The sequence below is a fragment of the Chiloscyllium plagiosum genome, unplaced genomic scaffold (assembly GCF_037043375.1).
Source record: "Chiloscyllium plagiosum isolate Xiang-an unplaced genomic scaffold, Cpla_swu_hap1 HiC_scaffold_3, whole genome shotgun sequence".
NCBI lineage: Eukaryota > Metazoa > Chordata > Chondrichthyes > Orectolobiformes > Hemiscylliidae > Chiloscyllium > Chiloscyllium plagiosum.
The window spans coordinates 70,546,366-70,559,749 of NW_028270141.1; the positions used below are offsets into that span (position 1 = coordinate 70,546,366).

A 13,384-nucleotide genomic window follows, 5' to 3' on the forward strand; every position below is an offset into this window, starting at 1 on the left:
TGGAGGATGGTCACCCGAAGGTCTAAGGTTGAATGTCTTGGACCGCTGAAGTGTTCTCCAACTGGGAAGTAACACTCCTGTCTGTTGATTGTTGTGTGATGTCCATTCAGCCATTGCCATAACCTCTGCTCAGTCTTGCCAATGTACTATGCCTCTATTTGAGATTTGGTGGTTGTTTAAAGATGAGCAGTGGAGGTGTGGGGAAGGTCTTGGTGAGGTGCTTATCCTCATTGATAATGTGTTGCAGGTTGCGAAGGACATAGTGTGGTTTTTTGGCTCCTGGGAAGTACTGGACGATGAAGAGGAGCCTGTTGGTTGCAGCTCATGTCTGTCTCCTGAGGAGATCATTACAGCTTCGCTTTGTGGCACAATGATGAGTTGAGCATCATACCCCATTCTTATGAGGGCATCCTTGAGTACTTCCAAGTGCCCGTCACGTTTCCCCTCATCTGAACAGATCTTATGTATGCGTAGGCCTTGTCCATAGGGGATGGCTGTTTTAATATGTTTTAGGTTGAAGCTGGAGAAATGTAGCATCATAAGGTTATCCGTGGGTTTGCAGTAGAGTGAGGTGCATGTGTCCAAGAATGAGATAGATATTAAAGAATAGTCCATGGTGAGTTTGATGGTAGGATGAAACTCGTCGATATCACTGCGTAGCTGTTTCAGTATTGAGAACTGAGACTGTTGCCATGATGCCGTCAACATGGGGGATGCTGCTGTACAGTGCTGACACATCCATTGTGACAAGGAATGTTCCTGGTTCGACTGGTCCTTTGGGTACTGAGTTTCTTTAAGAAGTCTGAAATGTCACAACAGAAGCTGGGCATCCTCTGTACAACGAGTTTCAAGATGCCTTTGACATCGCCTAGTATCCGAGCACAGACTGATAGCCAAGTTCAGTACCCATGGGGATGGCCTCAACCAGGACCTTGGGTTCATGTGACACTACAGATGACCCCACTGCACCCCACGCACACTCTCTCTCTGACTCACACACACAGAGCTTCCAAATGAACCTCGTGTTGTGTGATTTTGAACTTTGTACACCCCAGTCTAACACCGGCACGTCCAAATCCTAATTAATTGCAGCACCTTAGATTGAGGTCCATATGCCTCAAACATGGTTTATTTTTTGACAGGTTTGGATTTCCAATTTAAACACTGCACAATCAGACTGTCACTTCTTTAGGTTCCTTCCCTGTCCCACCCTGTTGATTTCTCCTTCCTTGGCACAGTGCAAGGCGAAGACTTTCTCTAACCCAGAATATATCAGACAGTCGCGGAATAGATAATTGATACAAAATTGAACCACTCACAAAGCAGTGATTTATAGTGATTAACGTCACACATGGAATCGAGCCCCTTGAAGGTTTGAGACACAACTTAAGATTTTTATTTTTTTCCCCTGTTTATATTTTATTTTATTAAACAAATTACAAAAACAGTTTAAAACAAACAGTTACATTTACAGCTGCATACAAGAGACAGCAATTTTACAAGGGAGAGGAGCAGCAAAACTTAAGATTTTTAAAGAGCGGGAGGCAGGAATTGATTGGCTTCGGGGGGGAGGCTACCAGAACTACCACCCCGCCCCTAATAGTAGGCCGACGTCCGCCGCTTGGCCCTGCCCCCCTCAGGGAGATTGATGGCCGCCCTCTCGGCCCCGCCCCCTCCTGGGTGATTGATGTCCGCCTTTCGGCCCCGCCTTCTTCAGTGGGAATGACGCCCACCGCTCGAGGGGAGTGGCAATGCCCGCCACTCAGTACCGCCCCCCTTAGCCGCCGTGGAACCTCAGTCAGTTTAGCGCGCGCTCGAGTGAAATTTCAAGTGTGGAGTGTGAGTGCGCGCACGGTGTGTTTACCGCTGTCTGCACCGAGGGTGTGGGTTACCAGCCCCCGGGCAGGCGGGCAATATTCACACAGCAACAGCAGCAGCGAGAGCCGGCAGCTCCGAGAGCAGGTAACCGCTGTGGGCAGGGGGCTAATGCCGAGATTCAGTACGGGGTTGTCGGTTTCGGGACTATCGTACCGGCCGAGGCGGGGAGGGAGGGGGCCTTTACTCCCGCTGTCTGATTCTCCCCACTAGCGTTGGCGCCATTTTGAGTGGAGATCCCTGATTTTTACTATTTTTATTATTTTTTTTTGTGGTTTCTCTTTTCGTTTTCTTTTTCCTTCTCCCCGCAATGTGTGTTTAACGATGTCTTGTCTGGAATTGCCAAATAGTACAAGAGCGGAAAGAAATCCCCCTGAATGTTGCCCATCAGCCAATTCCTCCATCTGATTTGTGTTTGCGTAAGGGATAGTGAGTTTCTTTTTAGTTGTTTTTCTTTCTGAGCGGATCTCTCTATTCCCTTTGCTGCTGGCTGTGTAACGGTGTCCCTTGACAGCAGCGGCGTGTCGAGCACCCAGTCATTCCGCTTTTAAAGACCCGCGGCTAATATTCGCCTCGCCCACATTATCACGCTGAGGTTTGCAAAACTCTTCTTTTCTCCCCCACAAAACAACTTCATTTTAATGGGGACTTTCTGAATGAAGTTTTTGCGCTGTCGCGTTTTTAAATTTCGCGATTACTGTTCAGACGCTTGCAACAGTTTGTTTACGCAGTTTTACTGAAACTGGGAGGCTGTTCGTAAAGGAAAAATAACAACTGGAAATCCCTTTTTAACCGATAGTTAAGGTTTGACTGCTGCCATTTGTAGAATGAATGCAATAGTTGTTTTGCTGTGGTTTTAAAAATTGTGGATCCGATCTCGTTTTTGCAATAACTTGACTCGCGCGAATGTCACCCTCGTTCCCGAGCTGTGTTACATGTCATTAGTTTACATGCAGTTATTTGCCCCAAAACAACTGTTGGTTTTAGATTTTGGGTTAATCGTCCCACTATTGTACTGCCCCAAAGAACTGCATTAATATCTGTTTTGATACTTTTAAAAAGTGTTGAACCCACATTTGGTTTGCTGCATCTCGTTCGCATTCTGCGGTACACATCTGTTGTTAAGCAGTTCACATTTTGATTTTAAATGCAGTTTTGTCTGTAAGGTATGTGATAAATAAAAGATGCATCCGGCACCAGCCTATAATTTATTGAGGCTTAAGAGTGCTTAATTTGTGACCTTTTGGTACGGAAGGGATACGAGAGTTTTTTGTCAGTACTTTAGGGGTGTACTGTATTCTGATCTGTCTAGAGAGCCACTGTACGTGCCTTTTGCTTTTTTTCTTCGCGGGTTGCCCTTTAACAATCTCAACTTTTTAAAAACTTGTACGAAGAGTTCAATGCAACACTGAGTCATTTCGCAAGGAAAGTTAATGAAAAAGTTAGAAGAAAAGGTAGAAGCATTGACAGTTTTTGACGACACCAGGAGCTGGATAAAGATAAAGCAAGGCGAAGGGATTTTGAAGAAGAATTTTACAGTGCGGCTTTATGGTGGCAGGACGTTCAAAACCTGATGCTGAAATCGAAGGCTTCGAGAACAGGAACAGTGTCCAGGAGCAATGGTTGAGCAGATGGAGTATGTGATTGAGAATACTTAATCTGTTTGCTGAAGGAGGGGACACTGTGAGAAGGGTTAGGTTGCTCGTTTGTCAGTCATAGTACATTTAATAAACAGGATGGCCCCCTACTAAGATGTAAAGTTTCCATATATTCTAAATATGTGAAAAGGAGGAATGTATAGGGATGTGGAGAGTGTCAGTTATGAATTGTTCCTTACAAGGATCAGCATGGACATGATAGGCCAAAACGTTTTCTGTACAATAACCGTTCTGTAAATATATTGCAAACAGTACAGTTTGGGTTAGGTGGATGTTTGCATGGAATTGAGCTTGAAAGTTTTGGCTGACTCAGGAGGTGTCAGAAATGTGACAGAAAATTAGTTCTTGCTAATGAATAGGGCATTGAAGCTCAACCCCCAATGCCAAAGGGCTCCATAGCATTTTTTTGAGCATTATTGGAACTGTACAGGAGGCCAGGGATAGATCTGGAGTGGGACATAGAATTTGAGGAATGCAACGGGGTGCTTGGAGTTACTCTTGCTCAAAGAAAGGAGGCGTTCAGTGAAATGTTCAATTAATCTGTTTCGCTTGTTGCAACTAGGATGGGAAGAATGTACTGGTAATTGAGCTATATTAGTGGTATCGTTAGTATAAATGTGTTGATTCCCTGTTGTGCTCCTATGCAGAATAAAAGGGACTTTCACCAGATTTCTTTCTTTAATTCAAAGTTAACCTATTTAAGGTACTTCAAAACTAATTTCTAAAAACAAGTGGCAAACCTTGTTAATCTCAAAACTATAATCTGGAATTAGAACTATATCCCATTTAATTCCAAAACAAAAACACTCTCGACGCAAGACAACAAAGACTCTACCAAGCAAAAGAGAAAGCACTCTTATTGGCCAGTGGGCTGAAAAACTAAGGATAGAAATTAATTAATCCTCATGATACACTGGGCTTCTGTGACTATGGGTTTCTTGTGGCTGACAATCATTGGCCAAAGCAAGGTCTTCTAAACAAGTTTCAATTTAGATGAAACATAATATGGTTCCAAGTGTGTAGAAAATGGTCACAGGTCAGCTTCTCCGGGTTTACAAAACAGTCAAAATAATGAGATGTGGAAACATTATCGGGTAGCCAATTTCTTTGGGGGGGAGAGAGGGGGAGAGAGAGAGGGGGAGAGAGAGAGACTTGCAGCTCTAGTACGAGCTTTGGAAGTTTTCTTCCTTGTGAACCCCTTGGCATTGAAAACAGAAACTAAACCCAGAAATGGTTGCTAGTCCACTTTCAGCTGAGATGTCCGTTGTCTCTTCCAAAACTCTGTTTTTCAGAAAATAAGGTCAATTAACCCCATCTCTTAGCTTCTTAAAAGCTTTACTTGGCTGTTCCTTCCAAAGTCATTTGGAGTGACCTAAAGGCTACTTTAAGGAGAAAGTGAGGACTGCAGATGCTGGAGATCAGAGTCAAAATGTGCAGTGCTGGAAAAGCACAGCTGGTCAGCAACATTGAGGAGCAGGAGAGTTGATGTTTCAAACATAAGCTGTTCATCAGGAATGTCGGGAGGCTGAGTGGTGGCCCAAGGTGGCGGAGAGTTAAATGGGAGAGGAGTGGGGCTTGGGGGGAGGTAGCTAGGGATGTGATAGGTGGAGGTGGAGGTGGGGGTGATGGTGATAGGTTGGTGCAGAGTATGGAATGGATACTGCCTTCTTGAACTGTTCTATCTGTTGATCTTTCTTCCTACCTATCTGCTCCAACCTACCACCTTTACCCCTCCACCTCTATCGTGTTTCCCAACCCCTCCCATTTATTTCTCAGCCCCGTTGCCCCCCCCATTCCTGATGAAGAGCTTATGCTCGAAACATCAACTCTCCTGCTCCTTTGATGCTGCCTGACTGGCTATGCTTTTCTAGCCCCACACTTTTTGACTAAATGCTACTTCAAGATGACCTTATTTGCTTAAAAATCATGGGTTCTGGTGTGGGGGTGGGGGTGGGGGTAGGGTGCTCACTGTTAACTCTAGCTCTGTAGTATATTTGAATTTTCTTCATCCTATTGTGGGGTGTCTGGGTCAAGGGTGGGGCACTGGTTAGGAGAGGATATGAGGGACTTTTGGAAAGGAAGTGATGCCCCCTGGGAACCAGGGGGAAAATCTCCATTTAAATACATTTTATATTTTTTTTATTTAGAAATAATTTTTTATTATATTGATGTGAGTGTATTAAAGAGCCTTTATTTTTGTGAATTTTATATGCTCTATGCTCGGGATGTTCTGGCTAGTGTTTCCCCTCCCGAGGGTTGTCGGACTTGCCCGGACGATCATGATTAATCAGTCGGTTAAATAATGCACCTGGAATGTCAAGGGGAGTAATTCACCAGTCAAAAGGAAGAAAATATTATCATATCTCAAGAAAGAAAGGGTTGATATAGCTCTCCTACAGGAGACACACTTATTGGATAAAGAACACTTGAAATTACGACAGGGTGGATTTGATCAGGCCTTCTTTTCTTCCTTCAGCTCAAAAAGTAGGGGAGTTGTTATTCTTATTCAGAAGAATTTCCCTTTCAAAATCCCAAATCAGATAAAAGACGAATCTGGACGATATATTCTGATTAAAGCCCTTATAAATGGAGAGGAATATGGGATCTTAAATTTGTATTGCCCCCCGGCACATCTTTTAAATTTATAATGGAAGCCTTGTCAAACTTGATGGCTCTCGGTGCTCGTCATACAATTATAGGGGGAGATTTTAGGATTCCCAAGAGTACTGCAGGAGGATCTCTTAGATCTAGACAATTGGTGGATTTGAAAAAAGAATTAGGACTAGTAGATGTGTGGAGATGCCTTCACCCACAGGGCAGAGATTTTTCTTTTCGAAGCTCCTTGGATGCTGCCTGAACTGCTGTGCTCTTCCAGCATCACTAATCCAGAATCTGGTTTCCAGCATCTGCAGTCATTGTTTTTACCCCATTTTTCTTTTTACTCCAATCCACATAAATGTCATACCAGAATTGATATGTTTTTTGCCCCCTCGATTTTTTAAAATTCCATATCATCCTGTAAAATAGGCAGTATAGCAATTTCCGATCATGCTGCTGTATATATGGAAATCAAGGCGAGGAACAATGAGACATCCCCTCGGCATTGGCGTATGGACCCCTTCCTGATGAAAAATAGTAAATTTGTAAAGTATTTTTCTCAAGAATTTAACACACACACACACCCCACCCCCCACCCCCCAAGACAGACAGACACACACACACACAGACAAAGACCCACATGCACACATATTTTGTGGGGTTAATTTGTACTTGCAGAGTTACATTGTACTTTGCTCAACAACTGCATGAATTTGTGTAAAACTCTTATCTCACTTTTTAGATTAGAATCAATCTAAACATCATGGCATAGACAGAGAACACAGGGGGCCAACACCTTCAACATATTGTCTACCTATCACCATTGTTAACAGCTAACCCAAGAATGCAACATTTTAAGAAAAAAGGTTTTGTGATTTACACATGAAAGAAGTGAAACTATTACTGTATTCTAACAGATGAAAGGCTTAACAGACAATCAATTTTTCAATGTATAATTTCAGTTACATCACACTGTAAATTTTTGCTATAAATTCTGTGTTACGATCGAGCCCTCCACTATCACCTGATGAAGGAGCATCGCTCTGAAAGCTAGTGTGCTTCCAATTAAACCTGTTGGACTACAACCTGGTGTTGTGTGATTTTTAACTTTATAAAATTACCCTTTATGCAGGTGATCTTCTATTTCTCAGTAATCCTCTGATGCCCGTGCCTCACTTAATCCAAGTTATTAATACATTTAGTGTATTTTCAGGCTATAAAATTAATTTTTCAAAATTGGAGGCTATGCCAATGGGCGGCCTCACTAATATATCCCACTTATTGGACGGATCCCACTTTCCCTTTCGGTTGTCCCTGGAGGGTTTCTTATATTTAGGCATTTTTATCACCTCAGTATTTGGCCAGTTACACAAGGCTAACTTTGTGCATTTACTGGAAAGAATAAGGCAGGACCTCCAGCGATGGGGAGACCTTCCAATTTCCTGGCTGGGTAGAATAGCACTAATTAAAATGAATATCCTGCCCCGTCTCCTATACCCTATGAGAATGCTGCCGAGGCTGGCACTACGTAAATTATATGGCTGGCTGGATTCCTTTATCTGGAATCATAGACGGCTCCTCATTAAGCTGAAAAAGGTACAGCTTCCACAGGCAAGGGGAGGATTGGACTTCCCAGATTTTAGGAAATATCAGTTGAGTTCCCTATTAAGCTACATAGCCGATTGGGTCTTTTCTGACCCGCAATCAATCTGGCTGGACATCGAGGCTTCTCAAGTAAAATGCCCACTTATTAACCTCTTGTTTTCAGACAAGAGGAAAATCATCAGGGATTAATGTAAAAACCCTATAATACTAAACACAATTAAAGCTTGGAATATAATGTGGCAAAATGAGGGCAACTCGCATAAAACATCCCCCTATGCTCCGATAGTGGGAGCATGGGGATTTCAACCGGGGCTTACAGATGCCACTTTCAAACTCTGGAGATCCAGGGGTATCTCCTGTTTAGGGGATCTCCTTTAAAGAAGGGATCCTGATGTCTTTTGAATAGCTGCATCAGAAATTTGGATTACCTAATGGAGACCTCTTTCGATACTTTCAAATTCGAGATTACATACAAAAGAAGACTACGCTATTAGATAGTCTTTATAAATCAGATAGAGAACGTAGAGTGTTATGGCCAAAGGGGGTATCTTCCGTCAGCACTATTTATCATTTATTACATGATGAAGTATCGGGAGATATGGGTAATTTGCTTAAAACTGGGGATCAGGATTTGGGACTGGAAATCTCTATAGAAATGTGGAAAGACATCTGGGAAAATGCCAGAAGAATCTCCATCTGCAACAGGACTCAGGCCATTCAGTTGAAGATACTTCATAGGGCCCATATAGCACCGGACCGATTGGCAAAATTTAAGGCAGGAGCATCTCCAATGTGTTCCAAATGTAAAATAGAGGTGGGCATTCTTGTACATTGCTTATGGATCTGTCATAAGATCCGTAGATACTGGACTAAAGTAGCAAATGCTCTGACAGAAATCTTAAGAACGGAAATTAGAGTGGATCCTGTATCTCTCCTTTTGGGCCTTTTGAACTTACCCTCCCTGGATATGCACGGGAAGAGATTATTTTCTATTCACTCTTTCTGTGGAAGGAAAAATATTTTGGTAAACTGGGTGGCTGAGGGCTCCCCTAGACTTTCGAATTAGCACAGAATAATCATGGAATGTATTCCCCTTGACTTCCTTACAAATATAGTGCACCAAAAGACCGTATTATTCCATAAAATATGGCAGCCCTTCTTGAATTACATTAATACAGATATTTTGGCCATCCTAACAAGGGCTTTTATTTAATTGAGATGGCGAACCTGGCTGGGCCCGGGCCCCTTGGGAGTAGAATCCCGCACAAATACGGGTTTTGTTACGATCTGATGTTAACACATTCCGAGCATGTATCTCACTACCCAATTTCTGTGTTATCCATTGGTTTTTATTTTCTTCTCTGAATAATGTAAGAGACTTAATTATACACTCTGGTTAGTTGTAGGTTAGATTAGTAGTTAGTTGAGTTTTGTTTTTTTCTCTCGGAATCTCTTTTTTCTGTTTGATAAATTTTGGTTATTATTTATTTAAGATTTAATTATATATCAATGTTTATACTTGGGTTTTTTATTTGTAAACTTGCAAAAGTATGTTAAATTTTCAATAAAAATATCTATTTAAAAAAAAAATCATGGGTTCCCTTCTTCCTAGAATATTTTTTTAAAACCCTGCTTCATCCAGAAGGTGTCCAAGCAGTTCATTGTCTTCCAGGTTTTCACATCGTCCATAAATGTAGATGTGTAGTCTCGAAGGGTGTCTCTGATGCAAAACCATGTACAGTATATCATAAGCTTTTTGGAAAGTGAACGTGGTGGGAGGTCAGTGGCTAGGTGTTGGATCTCCTGGACCACCATGGAAAGAACAGAAATTCTGTTTAATATGGTAATATGGAATCCTTGACTGAGAAATCAGTAAATTACAAAAGATCATATGTGGAAAATAATATAGCAGGTATAAGCAGAGATTGAGAAATTAAGAAGGGGATGGAGTTCTTGAAAGCCTCGTTTGATAATAAAGCTATGAAGCATTGAGGCATTTTACAATTTTAAAAAAAGTGATATGCAAGCTTGCCACAATTGGAGAGGGAGAAAAAATACCTGTGGGAATTAGTGGGATTGTAATAGGTGAGATGAGAGCAACTGCCCTTGTAATCAAGGGGTACTTGACCAAATGTGGCATCAAGGAGTCCTAACAACACTGGAGTTAACAGAAATTGGGGAGAAAACTCTCCGCTGGTTGAATCATCCCTAACACGAGGAAGATGATTATGATTGTTGGAGGCCATCTCATCTTCAGTACATCAGGTGTGTCGATATCAGTGGGATAGTGTTGTTGGTCCAAATATCTTCAGTTGCTTCATCAATGATCTTTCCTCCATCATAAGGTCAGACATGCAATTTGCTGATAATTGCACAGTGTTGCATTATTTGTGAATCCTTAGATTCTAGAACAGACCATCTCCTAGTTTTGCTGCATTTGGACAAAATCCAGGTGTGGACTGATGAGTGGCAATTAACATTTGTGCTAGGTAATGCCTGTCTCCAGCAAAAGAGAATCAAACTGTTGTCCCTTGACATTCAAAGACAGTGCTACAGCCCATCCTGAACATTCTGGGGCATCACCATTCACCAGATAATGAACAGGAATAGTGGAATAAATATAATAAAGTGGGTCAGAGACTTGGAATACTGCAGCAAGTAATTCAGCAAAGCCTTTTCACCATCTGAAAGGTACAAGTCGGAAGTGTGATGTACACTTCCCACTTGCCAGGATGAGTGAAATCGAATACCATCTGCAAGGTGTATTGCAGAAATTCAGCAAGGCTCCTAAGACATTGCCTTCTGACCTCATGATGATTCTCATTTAGAAAGACAAGAGCAGCAGATGCATGGGAAAGCCATCTGCAAATTCCCCTCCAAGTCAGTCACAAAGATCCAAGAACTCTCTCCCTTATAGCATTGTGAGTCTACATCACCAAATGGCTTGCAGTATTTCAAGAAGATAACTCACTACCAGCTTCTCAATGGGAATTAAGAATGGGTAATAAATGCTGGCCAAGTCCGCAATGCTCACTTCCCTGAATGAATTGAACATATGAGCAAGGAACAAGAGTAAGCTATTTGCTCCTCTCATGTCTACTCTGCCATTTAATAAGACCACGTCTGATCTGATTTTAACCTCAAGTTTACATTCCTGCATACCCCCATAATTTCTCATCCCTTTAGTCAAAAAGAATCTGTCTTCAAAATATTTAAACGTTCTACATCCACTGCCTTTTGAGGAAAGGCATTCTAAAGGCACTTGACCCTCTAGGAGAAGAAAACAATTTCCATCTCCGTCTTAAATGGGCAATCGCCCTTGTCAAGAAAGAAGTTGTTGCTGGAAAAACTCAGCAGGTCTGGCCGAATCTGAGAGGAGAAAACAATTATCATTTCTGGTCTATTGACCCTTCCTCAGAACCGCCTTGTCCCTAGTTCTGGATTCTCCCATTAGACGAAACAGATTTTCCACAAAGGTCTAGTCGAGACTCCTCAGGATCTTGTATCCTTGAATTCAGTCACTTTTTATTGACTGTGCCAAACTTCAGAGGATGTAGGCCTAGCCTTTCCACAAAACAACAGTTTGCATATTCTACGTATTAGTCTAGTAAACCTTGACTGAACTATTTCCAACTTGTTAACATTCTTCTGTAATTAGCCAAAATGGCAGTGGACACTTTCAGAATACTTAAGTGTATGGTAAATTAAGGCAAAGTCCGCATGGTTTCATCAAAGGGAGGCCATCCCTGACAAATCTGCTGGTCGGCATGGACAGGTTGGACCGAAGGGTCTGTTTCTATGCTGTACATCTCTATGACTAAGTAATGAGCAGGTTAAACCAAAGAGAACCAATGGATGTTATCTACTTGGACTTCAAGAAGACCTTTAACAAGGTGCTGCACGGGAAGCTACTGAGTAAGCTAAGGGGCCCATGGTGTCAGATGCAAACTTGGCAGAAAGCAGAGAGTGGGGATAAAAGGTTCCTTCTCAGGGTGGTAGCCGGTGACTAGTGGTATTCAGCAAGGCTCACTGTTGGGACCATAACTTTTCACTTTATACATTAACAATATGAAAGAAGGAAGTGAGGACATTCTGACTAAGTTTGCACATGATACAGAGAGAGGTAGAAGGACAGGTAGCATTGGGGAGGCTGCAGAAGAATTTGGATAGTTTAGCAGAATGGGCAAAGAAGTGGCAGATGGAGTTCAAGGTGGAATAGTGAGGTCATGCACTTTGGTAAGAAGAATAGAGGCATGGACTATTTTCTAACTGGGGAGAAAATTCAGAAGTCTGAAGTGCAAAGAGATTTGGGAGTTCTAGTCCAGGATTCTCTCAAGGTAAATTTATAGGTTGAATTGGTAGTTAGGAAAGCAAATGCAATGATGGCATTTATTTTGAGAGGACTTGAATATAAAAGCAGGGATGTACTTCGGAGGCTCTATAAGGCTCTGGTTAGAACACATTTTGAGTATTGAGAGTAGTTTTGGGCCCTAATATCTGAGGAAGGATGTACTGACCTTGGAGTGTGTTCAGAGGAGGTTTATGAGAATAGTCCCAGGATTGAAAGCTTAACATATGAGGAACGTTGGAGGACTTTGGGTTTATACTCAATGGAGTTTAGAAGGATGAGGGGGGAATTAATTGAAACATACAAAATACTGAATGGCCTGGACAGAGTGGACATTGGGAAGATGTTTTCATTGGTAGGAGGGACTGGGACCAGAGGGCACAGCTTGAGTGTAAAAGGAGGACCTTTTAGAACGGAGATAAGGAGAAATTTCTTCAGCCAGAGAATGATGAATCTATGGAATTCATTGCCACAGAAGGCTGTGGAGGCCAGGTCATTGAGTAGATTTAAGACTGAGATAGTTCATTGATTGTCAAGGGGATTAAGGGTTATGGAGAGAAAGTGAGAGAATGGGGTTGAGAAACCTATCAGCCATGATTGAATGGTGGAGCAGAATCGACGGGCTGAATGGCCTTGTTTCTGCTCCTATGTCTTATGGTTTTATGGTTTCTTTTTTCTTTATCTTTTTATTTTCTGTGTTTTCTTTCATCATCATCTCTTTCTTCTTCTCTGCATCGGACGCCCTACCTTAGTGCAGGCTTGGACTCTTGGCCCAATGTGATGGTCTTTCAGCCCAGCATGGGCTCAGCATGGACTTGAGGTGATTCCAGAGTGGTCTCCCGCCTTGAACCTTGAGGTGAAACCCTGCAATTTCTGAAGACTAGGTGCCAGTGCGGACTGAGTTGGAAGAACCGTTCTTCTGGCCTTATAATTTTTCTATTTTCTAATTTATTTCTACAATTTGCAATGCTGGTCTTTTTCTTTCTTTCCTTTTCTAGTTTTTTTCCTAAGACTTGTACTAAAGGATCTGTCCCTAGGTATGTTTGTACCTAAGATGGCACCGTAAGTGACGACTTGTAAACTTTTCACTATATTCATTTGAGTACATGTGACAGTAAAGCCAATTCAATCCAAGTACAGTGGCCAGTACTGTACACAGAATGTCAGATGCTGTCCTGCCAGTGCCTTATACGATATATATTCATCAGGACCTGGGGTCAACTTGCAGTTCCAACAGTTTGCTCGTACTATTCTTTGGTAATTATAATTTTCATGACTTCTCCCTCTTTTCAATTCTTGA

General features: G+C 42.1%; 1 protein-coding gene across 28 annotated transcripts in view; it reads left to right on the plus strand.

Annotated features, from left to right (window-relative positions):
- Positions 1 to 1,772: 1,772 nt before the first annotated feature.
- epb41l2 (erythrocyte membrane protein band 4.1-like 2) overlaps positions 1,773 to 13,384 on the plus strand; it is a 210,017-nt gene continuing 198,405 nt past the window's right edge. For 16 of the 28 annotated variants that reach the window (XM_043683418.2, XM_043683473.2, XM_043683480.2 and 13 more), the window contains exon 1: positions 1,773 to 1,962. The gene's annotated coding sequence lies outside the window, so the exon portion shown is untranslated. Of the gene's footprint in view, positions 1,963 to 2,358; positions 2,471 to 13,384 lie in introns of those variants that run through there. The other 12 variants (XM_087980338.1, XM_087980320.1, XM_043683514.2 and 9 more) reach the window with 4 other exon arrangements.